The sequence below is a fragment of the Cimex lectularius genome, unplaced genomic scaffold (genome assembly GCF_000648675.2).
Source record: "Cimex lectularius strain Harlan isolate CLEC.00 unplaced genomic scaffold, Clec_2.1 scaffold145, whole genome shotgun sequence".
NCBI lineage: Eukaryota > Metazoa > Arthropoda > Insecta > Hemiptera > Cimicidae > Cimex > Cimex lectularius.
In genome coordinates this window covers 99,106-121,840 of record NW_019392922.1, presented here as the reverse complement: position 1 = coordinate 121,840, position 22,735 = coordinate 99,106, and the positions used below count along the sequence as shown (strand labels likewise).

The 22,735-nt window shown below is 35.7% G+C and overlaps 1 long non-coding RNA gene across 1 annotated transcript in view; it reads right to left on the bottom strand.

The window, feature by feature from the left end:
* Nucleotides 1–22,735, bottom strand: part of LOC112127853 — an 81,625-nt gene that overhangs the window by 28,239 nt on the left and 30,651 nt on the right. The window contains exon 2 of the long non-coding RNA XR_002910754.1: nt 6,299–6,351. This is a non-coding gene — a long non-coding RNA (uncharacterized LOC112127853). The remainder of the gene's footprint in view (nt 1–6,298; nt 6,352–22,735) is intronic.

Below are 22,735 nucleotides of genomic sequence, written 5' to 3'. Positions count from 1 at the left end.
TTCTCTCTCTCTCTCTCTCTCTCTCTCTCTCTCGCGTTCTTAGAAGAAATTATTGATATGTCGAGCTATATACCTATCTCTCGCTCTCCCTCTTTTTGAATTTTCTCTTTCACTCTATCTTTCTCTCTACTTATCTGTCTATGTATCTCTCTATGTATGTCTATGTATATCTCCCTCCCTCTCTCCCGTTCTATTTACCTCATTCTCTCTCTCACTCTCGTTTTGTCTATGTCTCTCAATCGCTTTCTCATTCACTCTCTCTCTCTCTCTCTTTCTCTCTCTCTCACGCTCTCTCTTTCTCTCTTTCTGTTATAGAAAAAATATTGGGTTGTCCGGAAAATAATGCAGGATTTTGGTATTAAACAAAAAAAAAGAAACTAGTTACTTTAAAGCAATGTTCTTTAATCAAAATAATTTCCCATACTCTCAATACATTTCTCCCAACGTGTTGGTAACTTATTAATTCCGTCTGAGTAGAATTCAGAATTTTTAGAATTGATAAAGTCAATAAATGCATTTTCCAGTTCCGTTTGATTTTTGAATATTATGTGTTGTAAGTAGTGGTCCAGGTGTCTAAAAAAATGGTAGTCAGTAGGCGAGAGGTCCGGAGAGTAGGGTGGGTGAGGCAAAGTTTCATAGCCAAGCTCCAATAATTTTTGTGACGTTACACGTGACACATGTGGTCGAGCGTTGTCATGCAACAAAATGGGCCCTTTCCGATTGACCAAAGAGGGCTTCATTACTGCCAATTTCTGATGCATGGTATTAATTTGGTTACAGTATGATTCAGCATTGATGGTTTCGCCAGGATTTAAGAAGCTGTAGTGTATTAAACCAAATGAAGCCCACCATACCGTAACCATTACCTTTTTTTGATGAGTTGGGGGCTTTGGAAAATGTGGTCAGCGACGGTCGTTTTACTGACTTTGAGTTGCTCTGCAAGTTCTCGAACAGTTGTTTTGGGGTTTTCTTCCACCACTGATCGCAGAACATCATCATTAAGAGAGGAAGGCCTTCCACGACCTTCTTCATCTTCAAGGCTGAAATCTCCCTCCCGAAATTTTTTAAACCACCTTTGCACAGTGCACTCATTAACACAACCCTCGCCCCAGACTTGGTTAATGTTTCTAGCCGTTTGGGCTCCGCTTCGGCCGAGTTTAAACTCGTAAAAGAAAATCGTACGAAATTCTCGCTTTGACATTATAAGGATGACTGAATTATTTCCAAGTAGCGGAATGCTACAGAGGTAAACAAACAATATCATTTGGAAGAGGATTAATAAGTGTTGACATTCATACAAATGAGTAATCCTGTAAACGTAAACAGAATATTTTATATAGATTTTTTTTAATGAAAACTTAAAATCCTGCATTATTTTCCGGACAACCCAATACGAAAATCACAAATTGCTATATTAACATACAATATATGCATACATCGTTTTTATATCATATATCAATTATACGTTTTATATATATTATTTTTATTGCTAAAATTTAAATCGAATACTAACATTGTACACATTTGAATTATATAAATGTAACACAAATTAATTTAGAATAACCTATATATATTATTTGTAATTGTACAAAATTATGTCATTCAATGTAACAGTGGTCAGTATTTGACCAAATTCTGCGATATTAAATAACAGCATTAATTCATTCGTTCTCTCTCTCTCTCTCTCTCTCTCTCTCTCTCTCTCTCTCTCTCTCTCTCATTCTCTCTCTCTCTCTCTCTCCTCTTTCTCTTTCTCTCTCTCTCGCGCTCATAGAAAAACTATTGATATGTCGAGCTATATAACTATCTCTCTCTCTCTTTCTCTCTCCCTCTCTCTTTTAATTTTTCATATTCACTCTCTCTATCTATCTGACTATGTATCTCTCTCTTTCTCAAATTATTTCCCTCCCTCTCACCCTTTCCATGTATTTCATTCTCTCTCTCACTCGCTCTCTCTCTCTCCCCCCTCTCTCTCTCTCTCTCTGACTCTCTCTCTCTTTTTGGGGTGTGTATATTTTCCTTTAAGTACATAGTGTGTCCCCCTGTTCTAACGATTTTTTCGATCATGTGTTTGTTGTTTTTCAGGAATCAAAACCAAACAATCGACATGTTTGCTTTAGAAAAACTTAGTGCAAAGTTAAGTATAATTAGCAAAATTTGTCAAAATATAAATAAAAGATGTAAAAAATATTTACTAATTAGTGAATTATGCAGGATAATTAAACTTTGAAAGATGAATGAAATCAAATAGAATTAATGCGTAATCATGAATTAAATATGGCATATATATGGAAGCCAATTGACATAATGATAGATGAAACTTCGCCTTGATGTATTGCAATTTTTTTCTGGAAATTTGAAATCTATTTTGCAGGGTCAATAAGAGTATATAAGAAACAACAGGAAAATGAAAAAAAACCTTCAATTTCACTTTAGCCTCAAGAAAATTTCCACGTTTGAAATTAGGTTTATTATCAAAATGATGTTCTACCAATGACTTTCAAAGGCTGGATTTAAACTAGCGCAAAAAACGAAGGATCTGACCATCGAACCTAGTGATAATTTTCTCAGGTTCAAGTACGTTCGTTCCAAAACAATTTTGTTTATACTTTGTCCAGTGGCACTGCCGGATTTTTCCTTTTATCATTAACCCGCCGTCCTTGGGTAATTAACGAGTGAAGAAAACAAAAAAAGATACCGACTGGTCTTGTCTGCTTCCCACGACGCGTGATTAGTGGCCGGCAATGATTCAAACGTCAACACGAAACTACTACCTTTCTAAATCTAATTATAACATATATTGAAGGAAGAGACTTAAAATTTAGCAAGGATGATGAGCAGTATTTTTATAATTACTTTCACAAACTCTTACAAAAACACACACACACACTCTCTCTCTTTCTATCTAACTCCATCTCTATCCATCTCGCTCCTCTCTTTATCCTTTCTCTCACGTACACATAGACATACAGATCACCTCATTTTGATACGATAGTGGGAGTAATTTTACGAAGTTATACTATCCCATTTTTCAAAACTCAGACGTCTCCTATGGACGTTCACTAAGTCCTATGCTTGTCTCCCTTTAAACTCACGTTCAATAGCAACTAGATTCTTATAGGATCTGTTGTTGTCATTCAATTATTGTCACGACCGGTTGAATAGGAAATGTTTTTGATTACAGATCACTCTACTTTATTACTTTGTAATTGGAGAAAGTATGCGTTAGCAAAAGTGGGATCTTCCCGAGAAGACAACAGACGTTTTCTCTTATCTCGCCCGTGGGCTTATTCTTGTGTTATAGACCTACTTAGCTCTATCAGGAAAGTATTTGAACGTGCTATGATCACCTATGATCACCCGCATTGCTTCCTGCCTTAATGAAAACAGCACCATTATGCCAAAGCACCGTTAGTCAGGAATATCTACCAATGCTTAACTAGCCAAGATAATTTAATGTTAGGAAAAATAATGACAAGGTTTTGAACGATATACCAGTTTTTTTTCCCAACAAATTGCAAAATTTTTGGGCCTTCAAGAAGCGCATTGCCAGTGGTATACCACTGAAAGCTATTTGAATGGGGGAACCTTTGAAGGAATTTGCAAAGGTGCAGCAGTTTGTAGTTATTAACAGTAACCAATCCAACATTTTAAAACAACCCATTAGATTTCGTGGTCCGCTTGACCAAATAACTTCTTTCAATTAATTATGCTTAACTTATTAGCTTTATGAAAGCTATTGGTTGAGATAAAAAATGCAGCGTCACGAGCGGGATTCGAACCCACGACCTTCGGCAAAATACGCCGCTGCTCTACCACTTGAGCTATCGTGACTTCCATCCACTCGGACACCAACTTCCCATCTCAACCCCGCCCTTCGAATTTCTCCTCCTTTTTGCCATTTTTCGAACAATTACAACTTGCGACTAAAAATCGCATAAACAGTTAACACAAAAAATATTGAGAAAGTTTTTTGGTTTTGTGATATTTTGAATCATTACCATCAATACAATTCTGAACATTTTACATTTTATAAGGCAAAAGTTTTCGATTAAAATTTTGACAAAAGTGATAACCCGTGATCTGTCACTTACAGAACCTAAAGAACAAAAAAACGAGATTTTCTCTCCCTGAGCACAGATTTAAGCAGGGATACTGTTTTCAATATACTCGTCATGTTTAAAAAAAATTAATGTTACATAAGGTTGACGTTATAAAAATGTATGGGAAAAATGGAAATTTTCATACAAGGTAAAAGTATATTGTTGAACGCGCGAACATGGAAAAAAGCAATCCATTTCCACGCAAATCCACGTATCTTGTACGAAAATTGCTCTTGTAATTTACAACGCGTGAAATTGTGTTGTTTTCCTCTCGAATTATTTGTTAGTTTCCTTTTTAACACATTAAATAATTCATTAAAGAAAAAATGATAACGCTCGAAACAATTTCTAAAAGATTGGGTCACCAGATGGTTTCCAGTGTTAAAAACTTTGGTGGATTATAAACCAAACGTTATCCTGTTTTTAAACAATTAATTGTTGGTACCTTTGAGCAAAACTGTAATTAAGCTGAATAAATAAAAATTAAAAGGATAAATGCTCAAAACTCTCAATATTTCTGGTGACTTTTAAATCAACGAAATTTTTTAACTCTATAATTAATTATTAAGTTTTCAATTTAAGTTTACGTTTTGGATTTACCCTAATAAACGGATTTAATTTTTAAAAAATCGATACTGTAAAGAAAAGGAGGGAAAATTCAAAAGGTGGGTTGAGATGGGAAGTTGGTGTCCGAGTGGATCGAAGTCACGATAGCTCAAGTGGTAGAGCAGCAGCGTATTTAGCCGAAGGTCGTGGGTTCGAATCCCGCTCGTGACACTGGCTTTTTTATTTCAACCAATACCTTTCATAAAGATTTTTTTTTAAATCCAAATTTCAACGTTTTTGTTTTTTCTGAATTTTTCGTGCAGATTTTTTTATCAATTCTGCAATGTAAATAACAGGAAATTTAACCTTCTTTCAGATGGCACAAGCCAGATTTTTTTACAGTCAGTAATTCTGAAGTTTATATGCGATTTAGTGAACCTAAGTCGAAAAAACCAAAACCTGAAAATACTTCTTTACCGTTGAGATTTGGGGGGTACTTCTTTACAGAGGTATAAAGGAAATTTTTGGTTGCATATGGCGAGTAGAATTTTGGCTCCTGAAATTTTGGACACTCATCGCCAGTCATCATGTATATTTGATTCAATCTCTTTTTTATTCATCCAGAGCTAGCTCTGTCCGCTGCACGATTTTCCACTGTCCTCTCCATAACTAGTTTGTACAACATGGCACGTGGTTAGTCTTTGAAACGTAAATACGCCCAAAAACTCTTTTGTACGTTTTATCGTTCAAAGAAAACCCTCATTGTTCAAGATTGAGTTAAGTTATTTAAGATTATCTCCACTTATGGCTCTAAGGTTAGAAAATAAGTCAAAAAACGACCGAAGGAAGAACGAATCGGCGAGACCTTTCGTACGAAAATCCACGGCGTGAAATTTTTTCTCCTCCGTTTTCGCCCTTAAACGGTCCGCGGACCGTGACAAGGCCGCGGTTCGACTTTTCTACGCCGGAGAATTCCCGGCCCTTGGGCGTTCAACGTTTCGGCTGGTCAAAATTTCGTCGGCCCCGGGCTCTGTTATTTCACAGGCCCGGATCGAAACGGCCTGTACCCTTTTCGGATCATTAAAAACAATCTTTACCGTCGAATAACAATGGAAATTTAAGAGGAAACGGTCGACGCCTGGAAAGAAGTCACGGTTACAGTGTGATCGTTACAGCCGCGGTATGGCAGATAGTGTTTTATTTTATATTTTACGAGCGTTTTTTGTCAACAATTTATGTCTTTTTAACACCTCATACCCTTAGTTTCTGAGATATACGGGGTGGTTCAGTATAAACCCAAAAAAATTGGGTTATAGTACATCGTAAATACAGTAAAACCAACCGAACTGTTCTATCTCTAACTTAAACTTGTTTTTTTTCCGAAAAATCCGGACCTCAAGCCATAAATTGGCATTTTTTCAAGTTCTAGAGCATCTGTTCCAATTTTGAACCACATTTTTGAATTCTGCATTAAATTTTCTATAAAAGGGGCTGTTTTCAATCGTATCAAATGCCAATGCCAGTTTATTTATATTGATAAAGAATTAAAAAAGGAGAAACGTTTGATAAATTTCCAAAACTAACTGTTTTTCAACAAATATTTTAACGGTGCCAAACATCATAAAAATTTCTTCATTTAATAAACTTACTTATGGTGTACTCGAAGTTCCAAAAACGTCAAGTCTTCAACGGTAAAATCAACCTGGAATATAAAAAAAAACATGATAAAAATGTCTAAATTTAACGCATGAAGAAGAGGAGTTTTTATTTATTTATTAGTTTATTTTATTTATTAGACTTTTCGCAGTAAATCAGGGATCGGAGACTTAAAAGTTGTGGGTTCGATCCCATTCGTGACACTGACTTTTTTTGTCTTAACCAAAGCCTTAATTAATTGAAAAGAATTTATTTGGTCAATCGGACCTCGAAACCTATTAGATGTTATAAGCAAAATGAAGTGTAACTCTTCACCTTCACCTTGCGTGTTACAATAAGTTGAGTATTATTAAACTTTATGTAAGGTTTTGGTTGAAATAAAAAAGTTAGTGTCACGAGCGGGATTCGAACCCACGACCTTCGGTTAAATACCACTTGAGCTATCGTGACTTCATGAAGTGGTGGGAGAATCGGCGTATTGAGCCGAAGGTCGTGGGTTCGAATCCCGCTCGTGACACTAACTTTTTCATAACACAACCTAAAGATCTAAAAGATTTATTAATTTAACAACAAAAATTACCTTAGGACAAATGAGAAAACGATGCAGACGTGCATTGGGTAATACCGGTGGCATTTAGAACATTTGTCGTGAGTCTCTTCTTTTTTTTTTTAAATTTAACTTAATAATCTAACACAATTCATTCCTTTTTTAAATCCTACATCATCAACAATGCTGTTTAAAATGATCGAAATCAGTTCACTCCTCTTCCGTACGCGTTAAATTTACACTTTTGAACCACGTTTTTTTTTTTTTTTCCAATCCAGGTTGATTTTACCGTTGAAGGGTTGTTGACGTCTTAGGAATTTCGAGTACACCATAACAAAGTTGATAAAATGAAGAATTTTTTTATGATATATGGTATCCCTATAAATATGTTTGTTGAAAGACAATTATTTTTGTAAGTTTATAAAAAATGGCAAAAAGTAGGGAAAATTCAAAAGTTGGGTTGAGATGGGAAGTTAGTGTCCGAGTGGATCGAAGTCACCATAGCTCAAGTGGTAGAGCAGGGGCGTATTTAGCCGAAGGTCGTGGGTTCGAATCCCGCTTGTGACAATGACTTTTTTATCTCAACCAAAACCTTAATTAATTGAAAAGAATTTATCAAAGGTTTCTCCTTTTTTTTAATTCTTCATCAATATAAATAAATCCATTGTGTTTAGTGATCTGATTGACTGAATTACTTCTTTCAATTAATTATTCTTTGTATGTAGGGTCTCGGTTGAAATAAAAAAGCCAGTGTCACTAGCGGGATTCGAAGGTCATGGGTTCGAATCCCGCTCGTGACACTAGCTTTTTCATCTCAACCAAGACCTTACATACAAAGAAAAATATAAATTAACTTACATTGCCATTTGATAGGATTGAAAATAGCTCCTTCTTGTAGGTAATTTAATGCAGAATTTAAAAATGTGGTTCAAAATTGAAACAGATGTTCTAGATCTTGAAAAATGTCAATTTATGGCTTAAAGTCGGGATTTTTAGAAAAAAAAACTCGTAAATAACTTCCAACGGATTGAAATAGAACAGTTTGGGTTATTACATTATACTCTATTTAGGATGTACTATAACCCAATATTTTTTCGTGTTTATGCTGGACCATCTATACCCAAGGACGAACGGAAGCAAAGATTGAGACATTTTCTTCCAAAAGGAAGTCTTGTATATGCACTCGACCAATCCGAAATTCCGTCTGCCTATTGCGCAACAGGAAAATTGCCACCGTGTGGAAAAGGCATGGGAAACTTCCTTCATTTTTCCTCCTACAAAGCAATCAATAGTTGTAACCGGATTTGGGAACGTCTTCGCAGTCGATTTTTCCAGACCATATTCAGATTTTTCCCAACGGGACTATGGCAAAACGGCAACGCCAGTTTAATTGCAACTGCAACAATTATACGCAACAGGCCCTCGTCTTTCCGTTTCAGATCTCTGACAAGTCAAAAATTAACGGACCTGAAAGCATCCGACCAACTATCTCTCCTATCGGCTAGAATAATAATTTCAACCATTACTCGACATAAATTATAATCTGTATCGTGTGGGCGTGCTCGAGCGCACCCGGTGTGAGCTTATGTTGTGGAAAAGTAAAATTAAATAATCAGTTTTATTGTCGGCTCATATTAGCACGCTATGTAATCATATGAGATGTCCAAATAAATTTATTTTCACAATTACTTAAAAGTTTATGAAAAATGGTAATCCTTTCCTCCACTGCGATCTAAATAGATCTATTTGCAACCCCTATAAATTATAGCCATACTTGGAAAGTGCACTTCTTCCTGTAAGACTAAGCACTTTCTTGGTGCCTCTTCGCACATTTTGGTGTGAGAATAGCCTTACCGAAGTGGCTGTACCGTAACCGGGTATTCACATTCACAAAGGATATGTGCCGATGTCTCTGGTTCTTCCTGACAGGGTCTGCTCTTCCCATCTTCTTTAAAACATAGTTAAGAAAGCAGTGGTATAGAGGCCTATGATTTTTCTCAACTCCTTCCTGCTAAGAGAGTTAAAACCGCATTCAATTTTGACATTTTTGTAAATCTCTTAGCTTGCCTCATATGGGGTGCTTTTGACCAGTGTTTGAATTTTTTTCTCAAGGTAGTTTTTCCAGTTCCAACTTAAGCACACATTCTGTTGCATCCCATGGGTGAGAAGGAAGGTTGTTCCCGTTTTCGGCCAAATCAGCATGTTCTTTTCCTTTTTATTTTATTTTTTTATAGGGTTCGCAACAGCAGAGGTTATATCAGCCCTCGGGGTGCCGGTGTTTTTGAAAAAAAAAAGCCCATTTGTAAGTATGTCGGATTCGAATGCAGGGCCGCTGGATTCGAACCCGGGACCTTTACCTTACAGTGATGAGCGCCGTGACAATGCCTAAACGGTTGCAGCCACCGACGCCCCCGTTCTTTTCCTTTTTCCCCTTCATGACCGGGAACACGCTTTAATCTTTGTCTTCTCAGTCATTAGGAAATTTAGGCACTTTCAGACAAGTTTGGAGTTGAAAGCAAGCTGTCTGAGAGTGTAAAAATCTCTGCGCTTTTCATATTTGTCTTTATTAACTCTTGTGGCCATTATTGCATTGCATGGGCCTCAGCTTGCAAATTGTACACAAAATGTTCAGGTACACCGTCGATCGGTTCTGAGACGCGAGAAGTACAAAATTGTATCAAATGTCTTCAAATTTGACAAAAACTTGTCGGAATTTTTAAAATAAAATATGGATAAAATCCATATTTACTTTAATCACTCGATAAACAAATATGTTTCTGACAAGAGTAGCCCTCGGACGTGGGATCAACCGATTTTGATGAAATTTGGAGATGCTAGGTACAAAAATATAAGACACGCGCTCATGATCTATGAGACGAGAAAAAAATATGTAATTTTTGATTTATGCTTTTCTCCCTTTGTTCTGCAAGGATTTCATGATACATATCTCTCGGTTTGTATTTTTTTTTTTTTTACATCGAGAATAAGAAAATATTAAGCAGGATCGTATTAAAAGAGATACAAAAAATTATAAAAACCAAAAGACGTTTCCACTAAAGGTTGAAAAATTATTTATTTTTTAAACAATTTGAATTTGTTTTAAGCACCGTTTAACACCGAAAAAATTACAACCTAAATTGATAAGTGTTAAGTGCAGATATATTCGGTCGTACGATTTGAAATAGGCACATAATTTGTCACCGAGTGACTTAGCAAAGTAGTTTTGGCAAAAAACAAAGTTATCTGCTTTCTGCAAATCGTAAAAAATATTTTTGCCACTCTGTCTCAAATTATGTATTTCAACATGTACGATGCTAATGCGATTTAAAGAAGGCAAAAAAAATGATGATGGGTATTAGTCTGAGAGTCGTTGAACAGTTTTAATTCGTTTTTTCACTCCCCCAAAACACCGCTGAATACAAATTTTGCGTAAAATCAAAAATTACTCGACCAGAAATGTCCGCCTTACAAAATTCCTTTTTTTTGAAAATCATAAAAATGGCGATATTGCAGACTTCACCTATCCACCGCAATATTTACAGGGGTTTAAAAGCTTATAGCTAAAGTAAAAATTGAATTCACGATAGCTCAATTGGTAGAGCAGGCGTATTTAGGTGAAGGTCGTGGGTTCGAATCCCGCTCTTGACACTAACTGTTTCATAAAAAAAAACCTTACATAAAAAGATTAATTAATTGAAAGAAGTAATTTGGTCAATATACCACTAAATATAATGGACTTATAGATAAAACTTAATCGCAGAAACATCGCCTCCGTAAATAAATTCGGTCCGGAGAAATAAAACGTTGGGGAGGTTTTTTCCTTACTTTTTCTCTCACTTTAATGAATAAAAAATAAAATTAAAATATAAAGGTTGTTGATGTGGCCTGATGGGAGGAACATCCTGCTTTTTGATGGTCGTAATAACGATGGATTTCGATAAAATCCAGAGGAGTTGTGAATTTTTAAGTGGAACACCAGACATCGGCAAGAAAAAATTTATCGGGGTGATCTTGTCCAAAAATGTTTTGTCTGCTATAAAAAATTCGTATTTTAGCCGTTTTAAAGTGTAGATAAAACTAATCTGAATTGTTTACCAATTGTAATTCAACGGGCTGTATCGGGAGTCGAACCTAGAACCACAAGCTTGGAAAATTACTTCATTATCGTATTTCAACTAAATAACAAATTCATTAGAGTTCGAGGTCCGATTGACCGAATAACCTTTTTTCAATTAATTAATCTTTACACAAGGCATTGGTTGAGATAAAAAAGTCAGTGTCATGAGCCGGATTCGAACCCACGACCCTCGGCTAAATAAGCCGCTGCTCTACCACTTGAGCTGTCCTGACTTCGATCCACCCGAACTCTAACTTCCTTCTCAACCCCACCTTTCGAAAAATGGCAGAAAGGAGGGAAAATTCGAAAGGTGTGGTTGAGATGGGTGGTTAGTGTCTTCTTCAAAATATTTGCAAAAGAATTAAAAAATGTATATTTTAAATCCCGCAAAAACGAAATTTTTGCTATTAATCAAAATAAAAATACTGCGAAATGTATAGATATACCTACTAAAAATATATAAATACATTTTATATTTAGTGGTCTAATTGACCAAATTACTCATTTAAATTAATTATTATTTTTTGGAAGGTCTTGGTTGAGATGAAAAAGTCAGTGTCACGAGCGGGATTCGAACCCACGACCTTCGGCTCAATACAGGGCTGTGAAAGTTTTGACAAACCACGAGAAAACAATAAAAAAGCATAGTAGAAAAGTTTTGAAAAAATAAACCGAATATGGTTCAAATTCTTATAATATCAGCCATAATTTTTCATCCTTACACTAATTAAATTGAATCGTAACTTGTTAGACATTTGTCTGGATAATTTTTGTTTTGTCAAATTTGTTATTTAGTTATCAATCTTTATGTAAGGCATTAGTTGAGAAAAAAAAGTCAGTGTCACGAGCGGGATTCGAACGCACGACCTTCGGCTAGATAATAATATAACCACCCAAACTGTTCTATTTCAATCCGTTGGAAGTTATTTACGTTTTTTTTTCTAAAAATCCCGACTTTAAGCCATAAAATGACATTTTTCAAGATCTAGAGCGTCTGTTTCAATTTTGAACCACATTTTTGAATTCTGCATTAAATTTCACACGAGTTCAGATCGGTCCATAAATAAAATTTATCAATCAACATTTTTATATAAGGCATTGGTTGAGAAAAAAAGTCAGTGTCATGAGCGAGATTCGAACCCATGATCTTCGGCTAGATACGCCGCTGCTTTAACCACTTGACCTATCGTGACCTCAAGTGGGTCCTTTTTCCATCCATTTTGCCATTTTTCCAAATTCGAAGGGTGGTGTTGAGATGGGAAGTTGTTGCTTGAGTGGATCGAAGTCACGATAGCTCAAGTGGTAGAGGAGAGGGTATCTAGCCGAAGGTCGTGGGTTCGAATCCCGCTCGTGACACTGACTTTTTTATCTCAACCAATGCCTTATATAAAGATTAATTAATTAAATAAAAAATTTGACAAAAACATTGTCCAGACCAATTTAATAAGCTTCGGTTCAATTTAATTAATGTTAAAATTGTGGTTGATATTATAAGAATCTGAACCATTTGTAGTATATTCGGTTTATTTTTTCAAAACTTTTCTTCTATGCTTTTTTTTATTGTTTCTCGTGGTTTGTCAAAACTTTCTCAGCCCTGTGTTTTTTTTTTCATAACATCCATTTTGGACTGTGATTGTAGCAAAATAGCCTATTTTCGCGGCAGGCGAGTGACAAGAATAGTTCCTTTTCGTTAATTTTCCTTCTGGTGATCCATCCAATTTTTTCACAATTACTTTTGTCTTCCTTGTTTTTTCCCACCATGGTGTTTCTTAATCCGCGTAGACTTTTGTTATAATGGAGTTTGATATTTAAATAGGAAAGTAATGAAATTTCCCTTTAAGGAAGTTTAAGGATACATGTGGAAAGATTTAACCTATAAATGCTGACATTTTCTACCACTTTAGACATTTAATATAATTTTCTCTTGTTGTGATTATGATATTGCGTGTAATGTTTCAAATGGACTTCAGTCCAAATTGATTCTTAATAGCAACAATCTGTCGAAATTTGACATAGATTTAGGCTCGTTTAAAACGTAACCGTTTCGACTTAGCGGTCGGAAACTTTGAGACTTAATTGCATCTTCAATATTCAACGCGGGCCCTTGTTAAAGCTGACCTTTTTTCTCCTCCGAACTAGTCCGGTAGTGAATTCGGCACCGTCCCTTTCTACACGAGTACCGGTACAAATTATCAAAGAATATGGATTATTTACAGGATATAAATTCTCCCCGAGTCGTAATCGTAACGGCATGTGAAAGAAGAGCAAGGTGAAGCGGCCTATTTCATTTAACGAGGCCGGGGACCATCGGCCTTGTCATCGGATTTGATTCAGAATCATAAAATGAGGGACGTGATCCGGCTGGAAAAGGCTCCGGGGTGTTCAAAAGCCGTTCATCTCGAAAGACACAGCTATACAGAGAAAAGAAAAATGTTAAAAAATGAAAAATCCACTATTCCTTCTCTTACGACACCGGGGCAATATCGCCATACTTTTTTTTTAAATTACGGCAGCCCATTTACCTTCGCACTTACTTACCTTCACTTGCTTTAGGTAATTTTGTTTGCTTTTAAAATAACAAGTTCGAAAGGTTGGTTACGTGATTCTTTACGGAGATTTTTTTTTCGTAAAAATTCTTATCGTTTTCAAACAAACCCAGTGCAGGGACCTTTATGGGATCCATGTTTTCAAGACAGCTGCATCGAAAATCGGCTATTTTTTGTACAATCACAGTCCAAATTGGCTGACTGATGAGAAAAAGATAAAATATTGATATACCACAAGGCAACTCAACAACCGAAAAAGTGTGAATCTTCAAAATATTTGCAAAAGAATGAAAACGAAATTTTTGTTATTAATCACAATAAAAATACTGCGAAAAGGGTAGACATACCAACTAAAAATACATTTTATGTTTAGTGGGCTGATTGACCAAATTACTCATTTAAATTAATTATTCTTTTCATGCAAGGTCTTGGTTGAGATGAAAAGTTAGTGTCACGAGCGGGATTCGAACTCACGACCTTCGGCTCAATACGACGCTGCTCTAACCAGTTGAGGTGGGTCACGATAGCTGAAGTGTTAGAGTAGCGGCATAGTAAGCCGAAGGTCGTGGGTTCGAATCCCGCTCGTGACGCTAACTTTTTCATCTCAACCAAGACCTTACATAAAAGAATTATCAATTAAAAATATATACTTGAGCCGTTTCCAGTTATCAGAATGTTTTCACTGATGTCTTTTTTATGATATTCTTATCACATTACAATAATGAACGTATAAAAAGGATTTCCATACGAATTCACGAACAGACAAAACACTGAAGATGGCAAAAAGTCGAAAGGTATTCCGAAACACCACAACAGCAAAGCCAAACAAAAATGACCACTCTACCAATAGGTTCATCTGCCTGCAGACCTCAAGAAAGGTTATCCCCGTCATGCAGGACAGCTTAAGGACAAAAGTTTGTAGAAGGGGCAAGGAGTGTACCCATTTCACAATTATTCTTACATTCACTAATTTCGTGGTCCGCTTGACCAATTAATATATTACACTTAATTAAGGTTTTTAGTTGAGATAAAAAAGTCAATGGCACGAGCGGGATTCGAACCCAGGATCTTCGGCTAGAAACGCCGCTGCTCTACCATTTGAGCTATCGTGACCTCAACCCACTTGAACAATGGCAGGAGGGAAAATTCAAAAGGAGGGGTTGAGATGGGAAGTTAGTGTCCGAGTGGGTCGAGGTCACGATAGGTCAAGTGGTAGAGCAGCGGCGTATCTAGCCGAAGATCGTGGTTCGAATCCCGCTCGAGCCATTGACTTTTTCATCTCAACTAAAAACCTTAATTAATTGTAATTATTCTAAAATTTGTACGTATTATCAGAGCTTTGCAAGGATCCGAACCCGGAACCGCTAACGTGTCAAATACGAGTCGGACGCTCATATTTAGGCCCTGTGGTCCGGAGTTAATTATTTATTAATTATTACACTCTTTATTTCTTTTGGAGTTTGGATTTTTTACCGGAATTTGCCGAAAACTTACTGAACGATTTTATAAGCTATCCTTCTTTTTTTAACGTGGAGTACACAGACATCTAAGATTTGTACTTTCATGATGATTTTGCCGAAATGTTAAATATGAGTCTAGTCAGAAAAGTCGGTCTTCCCTTGATCCTAAACACCTTGATCCTAAAATCCTATTTAACCGACAGATACTTTTGAGTCATAAGTGGCCATATCGGACAGATCACAGAGATGCAGGTGTTCCGCAGCGAAATATCTTAGGACCCATCCTTACACAATATACTCCGTAGACTTTCCTACCCTTTCTGTCTATCGACTCCACTTATGCGAATGGTACCGCTTTTGCTCTCATAAATATGCCGCCATCTTAACCAGAAAATCCCTGTCTGAGGACTCAAAAGATTTCGACGCTGGCAGCTGAGGCTAATTTTCCTTCGTCTCTGAAAAGAAAGAGTGTCGGGAAAGTGCTGGAAAAATAAATTGGGATTTTTTTTGACAAATTTGACAAGCTAAATTTCGACAGCCAAAATCCTCGATATCCAAAATCCTTGCCTAAAATCTGACTTGATTTTTAGATTTTCCCATAAAATGACTGGTTGTTTACTTTGAAATTATTGTTTATTAAGCGTGTTAGTTGTATATTTAGCAAATAATATTATTTCATTGTTAAAATGATCTCTTATTAAGAGAAAAAGTTGATTTTTTCACTTTGGATTTGTTACTTACCGGAACATGGCAATGTATATTTAGAGATACAAAGCGAAAATTGAATCTAAAAAAAGAGGAATTTTTAAAATAGTTTTTCTTAAGTATAAACAGTTATAGTCTTGATTTTTGAAAATAGCATTACAAAATAACAATTAATTAAGGTTTTTAGTTGAGATAAAAAAGTCAATGGCACGAGCGGGATTCGAACTCACAATCTTCGGCTTGATACGCCGCTGCTCTACCACTTGACCTATCGTGACTTCGATCCACTCGGACACTAACTCCCATCTCAACCCCACCTTTTGAATTTTCCCTCCTTTTTGCCATTTTTCAAATATCGTGTAATCGGATTGGACCCGCTCGTGCTATTGACTTTTTTATCTCAACTAAAAACCTTAATTAATTGTAATATATTAATTGGTCAAGCGGACCACGAAATTAGTGAATTTAATTATTACAAAATGTAACAATTTTTTAGCCAACTTAAAGGTTAAGTCAGAGTCTTTAGAATTTGGTGATAATTTGTACAATGTCTTAAGTGACAAAGTAGAGAAAGGAAATTGCGAGGAGGCTGTAGCAACAGGACAATTTGTGTTGCACATTAAGAAGTTAGGAAATAATAAAAAAAATCACGCGTCGCATGAAATTCCTCAGAGGAACGGTCACCCGGGAAGAGATTTTCACCAGAAAATTGCACCTGTCGCGTAACAAAAGTCGAGACTTTTTACTCGGGAAAATTTAAAAAGTGGGCTTAATCTCGGATCTCGAGGGCAACCTTATGGAAGAGATACCAAATACGGGGTTTTTTTCTCATTCAAATTTGTCTTTGGATTAAAAAAATTTTTCTCATCAATACATTCCTCAAAAAGAATTTTCACAAAAAATCTTTTTATTTTTCCATCAGCTTAGAAACTTCCTACTGAATTAATTAACATAATTATTGATTAAAGTATGTCCTAATTGTTGACATGACGTTTTGCACGTATCGACCCTATAAGTCAAGGATGACTACCGTCTGAATGTAAATTATTGAAATTTTATAATTCCGCCTATGGGATCACGATCGAAGGATCCTTCCTTCTAAAAATTAATGCTACGAGGGAAAATTCTAATTGGGATGAAATTTTTATAACGTTTTTTCTACAGGAAGCTTGTAAGATATTTTTATCTTATTAATCGATTATATTGAGTTATGATTACTTTTTTAACTGTGATATGTTTGTTTTGGTATTTTACGTGATAAAATATTAATTTTTGAAAGTTATATAGATAAAGATATAGACAGATAGATAGATAAAGAGTTAAAGATAGATAGATAGATAGATAGATAGATAGATAGATAGATAGATAGATAGATAGATAGATAGAGAGAGAGAGAGAGAGAGAGAGACAGAGAGAGAGAGAGACAGAGAGAGAGACAGAGAGAGAGAGAGAGAGAGAGAGAGAGAGAGAGAGAGAGAGAGAGAGAGACAGAGAGAGAGAGAGACAGAGAGAGAGACAGAGAGAGAGAGAGAGAGAGAGAGAGAGAGAGAGACAGAGAGAGAGACAGAGAGAGAGACAGAGAGAGAGAGAGAGAGAGACAGAGAGAGAGAGAGAGACAGAGAGAGAGAGAGAGACTATTTGTCTTATTGTTTAAAGACACCATTCAGGCATTTATATAAGCATACTTTAATTAGAACTGTAACATTAATAGAAAAATGGTTAGCAAGATACCAGGGTATGGGTTACATCACTCGACTCTAGGGAACACCAGTACTTCAGGGAAACAGGACATCATTCGAGAAGGTGGGACATAATTTACCTAGATCTACAGACGAGTGATGCGTTCAGCACCTGCCATCCTTAATCACGCAATCATCACTGCAAATGAGTTCAGAAGTCAAAACTCCAGAATTTTTCCATTTACAATTGGATTGTACGTAGGCTCAATGTAGCCTTAGAGCACGACAACCGTGAATACATGATCTGGACTTTAAAAAATTGGAAAAGATTTCTCTTTAAAGATAAGTTGAAATTAGGTCTCAGATTTTTAAGACTGTCGAAATTTTACGTGAAAATACCCAGGAAAAGAAGAAGCTTCATGCTGTATGGTTCCAAAGGTGGTATTTCTTAGAGGCTTGTTGATTTTGAGCTGGTCGTTGTACGGGCCAGGTGTAAGATAGATACTTGCTAGATATTATTAAGGAACCCGTATTGTGTATGATCACACTATCAATATGTTTGAAGTTGAGGGCATAGTGTGGCCACCACGGAGACTAGATTTAATTCCGATCGAACTTTCATGAGACCAGCTTAAAGAACGTATTCGACTTTGGAACCCACTGAAAAAGGCATACAAAGCTGCTTTTATTTAAGATATGTGTATATTGGTGCCTTATTATGTAAGGGTGTGGGAGGGTTATGTGGCAGTTAAAAAATCCAAAAGAACATAGAACTTCTGTAACATAAAACTCCGGTAGGACTATATCTTCAGTCTACTTAGTTATAATTTATTTTTTACTTATTTCCAGGGCGATTTTGTCATAAAAGTGTTTCTAATTGATTGCTCTTAAGATATTAAAAATTCTGATGTTTCAGTTTGAACTAGCTCATGACATGCGTATTATTTTTTTAGAAGAAGAGTACAACCGTTAAATATAATCGTAATAATAAGATAAAAACTACGTCCATATCATAAAATGCTAGCCTTTCATTTGTACCTCAGGTTGTCAACTACAAAACATGATTACAAACACATTGCACCCGATACAAACATAAAATCCGTGTCGCATTCATTCCCCCAATTCTCGGAATCCACTCCATTCTCGCTAATAAGTTACTTTTATTCTCCAGACGTCAAATACCACGACATTTCTCTGGAAGAGTTAAACAACCCTTTACTTTCACGTTAATAAATTACTAATTATTCAGAAATCGTGAGATGCGGTCTGGTGTGATATAGGTTTAAAAAAAAACAAAAAAACAACATTTTCTTAATCGTGCCAGCGTTTCGATCTTTATTGAGATCATCTTAAGGGCCTGGGATTTACAAACATTGTTGTTTGTTGTTGTGTTTAAATTTAACAAATACATGTAGGATGTGGAAAAAGTGAATTTATACAATGCTCAAAAATATATTTTTTGTATTCAATCAAAGTATTTCTACTCACTCAAAGTGTTTGTTGTTGAGTGAGTAGAAATACTTTGATTCAATATAAAAAATATATTTTATTGCATTGTATAAATTCACTTTTTTTCACATCCTACATGTATTTGTTAAATTTAAACAATGTTTGTAAATCCCAGGCCCTGCAGATGATCTCAATAAAGATCGAAACGTTGGCACGATAAAGAAAATGTTTTTCTGAAACCTACATCACACCAGATCGCACCTCACGATTTCAGAATAATTTAAAAAAAATTTTTAAAAAGGCCCAACTGACGCCATGACACACAGACCAACCATTGATGATGGTTAAATGTCCCGACGTGAGAGATTTTGCGTATTTTTGCCAAGGCGATGATTATATTTGATTACATTCGCGCAAATATTCCAGAAATGCAAATTTTCCCGTTAAAAAATGATATATGATAATTAACCTGAAGATTGCAATGCAAGATGCATCACACGATTTTTCAATAATTATCGATTAATGGTCACTAATCACCACACATGAATGATAAAATAAAGTCCTATATTTTGAAAAATATTCTTGCAGTTGTTTTCCGTGTAGATGTGTCATTCTTGCGTGTCGTGGGCACTCTCAACACGACACGCACGAATGGCACAATTACACAGAAGACAAACACTTTGAGCCCTGAAGATGATCTCAATAAAGATCGAAACGTTGACACGATAAAGAAAATGTTTTTCTGAAACCTACATCGCACCAGACCGCATCTCACGATTTCTAAATAATTAATATTTGTGAGTATGATTCTTTTAAGGATTCATATTTTATATCGCAAATTATTTTAATATGTGGGATTTATTTTAATCCCATCTGTGCAAATAAAGCTCAATAACAAACAAACGATAAAAGAAGTGTGGTGATTAGTAACCGTTAATCGATATTTATTTAGAAATCGTGAGATACGGTCTGGTGTGATGTAGGTTTCAGAAAAACATTTTCTTTATCGTGCCAACGTTTCGATCTTTATTGAGATCATCTTCAGGGCCTCGGATATACAAACATTGTTTACATTTAACAAATACATTTACTTTATTCACTTTTCCACATCCTAAATGTATTTGTTAAATGTAAACAAGGTTTGTAAATCCCAGGCCCTGAAGATGATCTCAATAAAGATCGAAACGTTGGTACGATAAAGAAAATGTTTTTCTGAAACCTACATCACACCAGACCGTATCTCACGATTTGTGAATAATTATGAACTAACGGTCACTAATCACCACAGATTAATAAATTACATTCTTTCTAATAGATTAACATAAACATTTAAAAATCCCTAAAGCCCTGAGGTACCGGAACAGCGATCAAAAATTTGGCCCTCCTCCGTCTCTCGAGACTACGCACAGATCCGTATATCAAAATATTTATGGTAAACTTTAAACCTTTTCCAATTGAAAATGTGCTCGACCGTTATTTTATTCATGCATAACCGGCACCTACGCGGTCGCTTTTCGCCCAGGTGTACGTAACTTATTTTTGTATGACCTATCCGTACTATTGTCAGTATGGCCTTTTCTCTTTTTGGCCTGTCCTCCATGCACCAGGACTTCTTTCTTAACCACAGTTTGGCAGGTTTGGTTTCTATTTTTACGGGTCCACCGGTTTTTCCATTCATCTTTTTTTTAAATTATTAGTTTTCAATTTGCTGGACGTACAGGTTTAGAAGTGTCGTGGGGACTTCTTCCTGCGGCTTCTTTGACCACCCTCAGCTTCTTTCTTTCCCGGCTATCCCTATGTGGCCGGAAACCCATTCCAGAACGACCTTTCTTCCCAACTGAGAGAAATTCCTTTTAACCCTTTTTTATCTCATTTATCAGACAATCCACGGAGGCTCTCCGAAGAGCTTCTGGTACAGCGAATCAGTACGCAAAAAGAGTTGTTATTTTTGATCATGCTCAGCGCGAGTGCGTTAAAAATTCGGACTGGATGTCCATTTATGTATGTTTATATACATATATTGAATTGGACTTATTGGCTTAAATTTTGATACTTAAATGTGAAAGCTATTAATCCTAATCGATTAAACCGTTTAGCCAGCCATCTAAGATTTTTATACATTTATTTAGAAATCGTGAGATGCGGTCAGGTCTGATGTAGTTTTCAGAAAAACATTTTCTTTATCGTGCCAACGTTTCGATCTTTATTGAGATCATCTTCAGGGCCTGGGATTTACAAACCTTGTTTACATTTAACAAATACATTTAGGATGTGGAAAAGTGAATAAAGTAAATGTATTTGTTAAATGTAAACAATGTTTGTAAATCCGAGGCCCTGAAGATGATCTCAATAAAGATCGAAACGTTGGCACGATAAAGAAATGTTTTTCTGAAACCTACATCACACAAGACCGCATCTCACGATTTCTAAATTAATATCGATTAACGGTCACTAATCACCACACATTCTTCTACACTTCTTTTATCGTTTGTTTGTTATTGAGCTTTATTTGCACAGATGGGATTAAAATAAATCCCACATATTAAAATAATTTGCGATATAAAATATGAATCCTTAAAAGAATCATACTCACAAATATTAATTATTTAGAAATCGTGAGATGCGGTCTGGTGCGATGTAGGTTTCAGAAAAACATTTTCTTTATCGTGTCAACGTTTCGATCTTTATTGAGATCATCTTCAGGGCTCAAAGTATTTGTCTTCTGTGTAATTGTGCCATTCGTGCGTGTCGTGTTGAGAGTGTCCACGACACGCAAGAATGACACATCTACACGGAAAACAAACACTTTGAGCCCTGAAGATGATCTCAATAAAGATCGAAACGTTGTCACGATAAAGAAAATATTTTTCTGAAACCTACATCACACCAGACCGCATCTCACGATTTCTGAATTATTATGGATTAACGGTCACTAATCACCACACATTTCTCACAAATATTTGTCATTAGAGTATTGTAAATATTCGGAGTGCAATAAATATTTGCTGAAATTTACAGAATTTCTAAGAATTTTTCAGTAACTTTTGCCAACAATACTTTTATCCGAAGCAATTATCGTAAAATAAGGTTGATATCATACCAAATTTTTCAGGAGAAAGTTTTCAGGATTGCAATTTTAAATTTTAAGCTTTTGGTGACTTAATCAAATTATTAGTTTTTCTAATTAAAAATAGACATTTCTCCCATCCTGTCTGGCAGTTGTTGATTTTATTTTGTTAATTTTTTTACAAAATTGCTTAGGTGTGTTGAAAATATTAACCTGGGTGAAAGGAAATATATTATCATACAAAATGGCTAGAAATGCATTTATTCGTAAGTCTTATTCTTTAAGAAACAATAAAAAAGCAATTTTCAAATATTATTATTCGAGAAATTCAAGGATTTTTGAAATCTGGTTTCAGTTAAAAAGCTCATAATAAAATTCTATGATTGTTTTAAATATTTTATAGCTGATATTTCAAATAAATTTTTGTGCCTATCGATGGATAAATGTCAACATGTCTTTTCACCCCGGAGAAGAGAAATTGGTCAATTAAGAAATCAATCAGTCATAATTTTATCGCGGGTGTGCCGACGATACCGTATTGACTAAGTAAAACAATTAATGTCGGGAAAGAGATGGAAGACAATTTAGCCGTCATCTCTGACATTCAGGATGTCAAATTGCCCCAATCCGAACTTTCACCGACGACCAGATCCATCCTTGACACTCACGGCGAAAATCCGAATCTTTTTGTTTTAATAAGGCCATTGTCAGAGACATTCGGCAATGGGAACCGAATAAGGCTGAGGGGTGGCTCCTTCTGACAGGTTGTAATTAATCTTTCGGCAACGTGCATTCCAGCCCGACCTGACGGCTTTCAAACTCTCTATTTAAAATATTCTTCCAAATTCTCACCTTTCGGT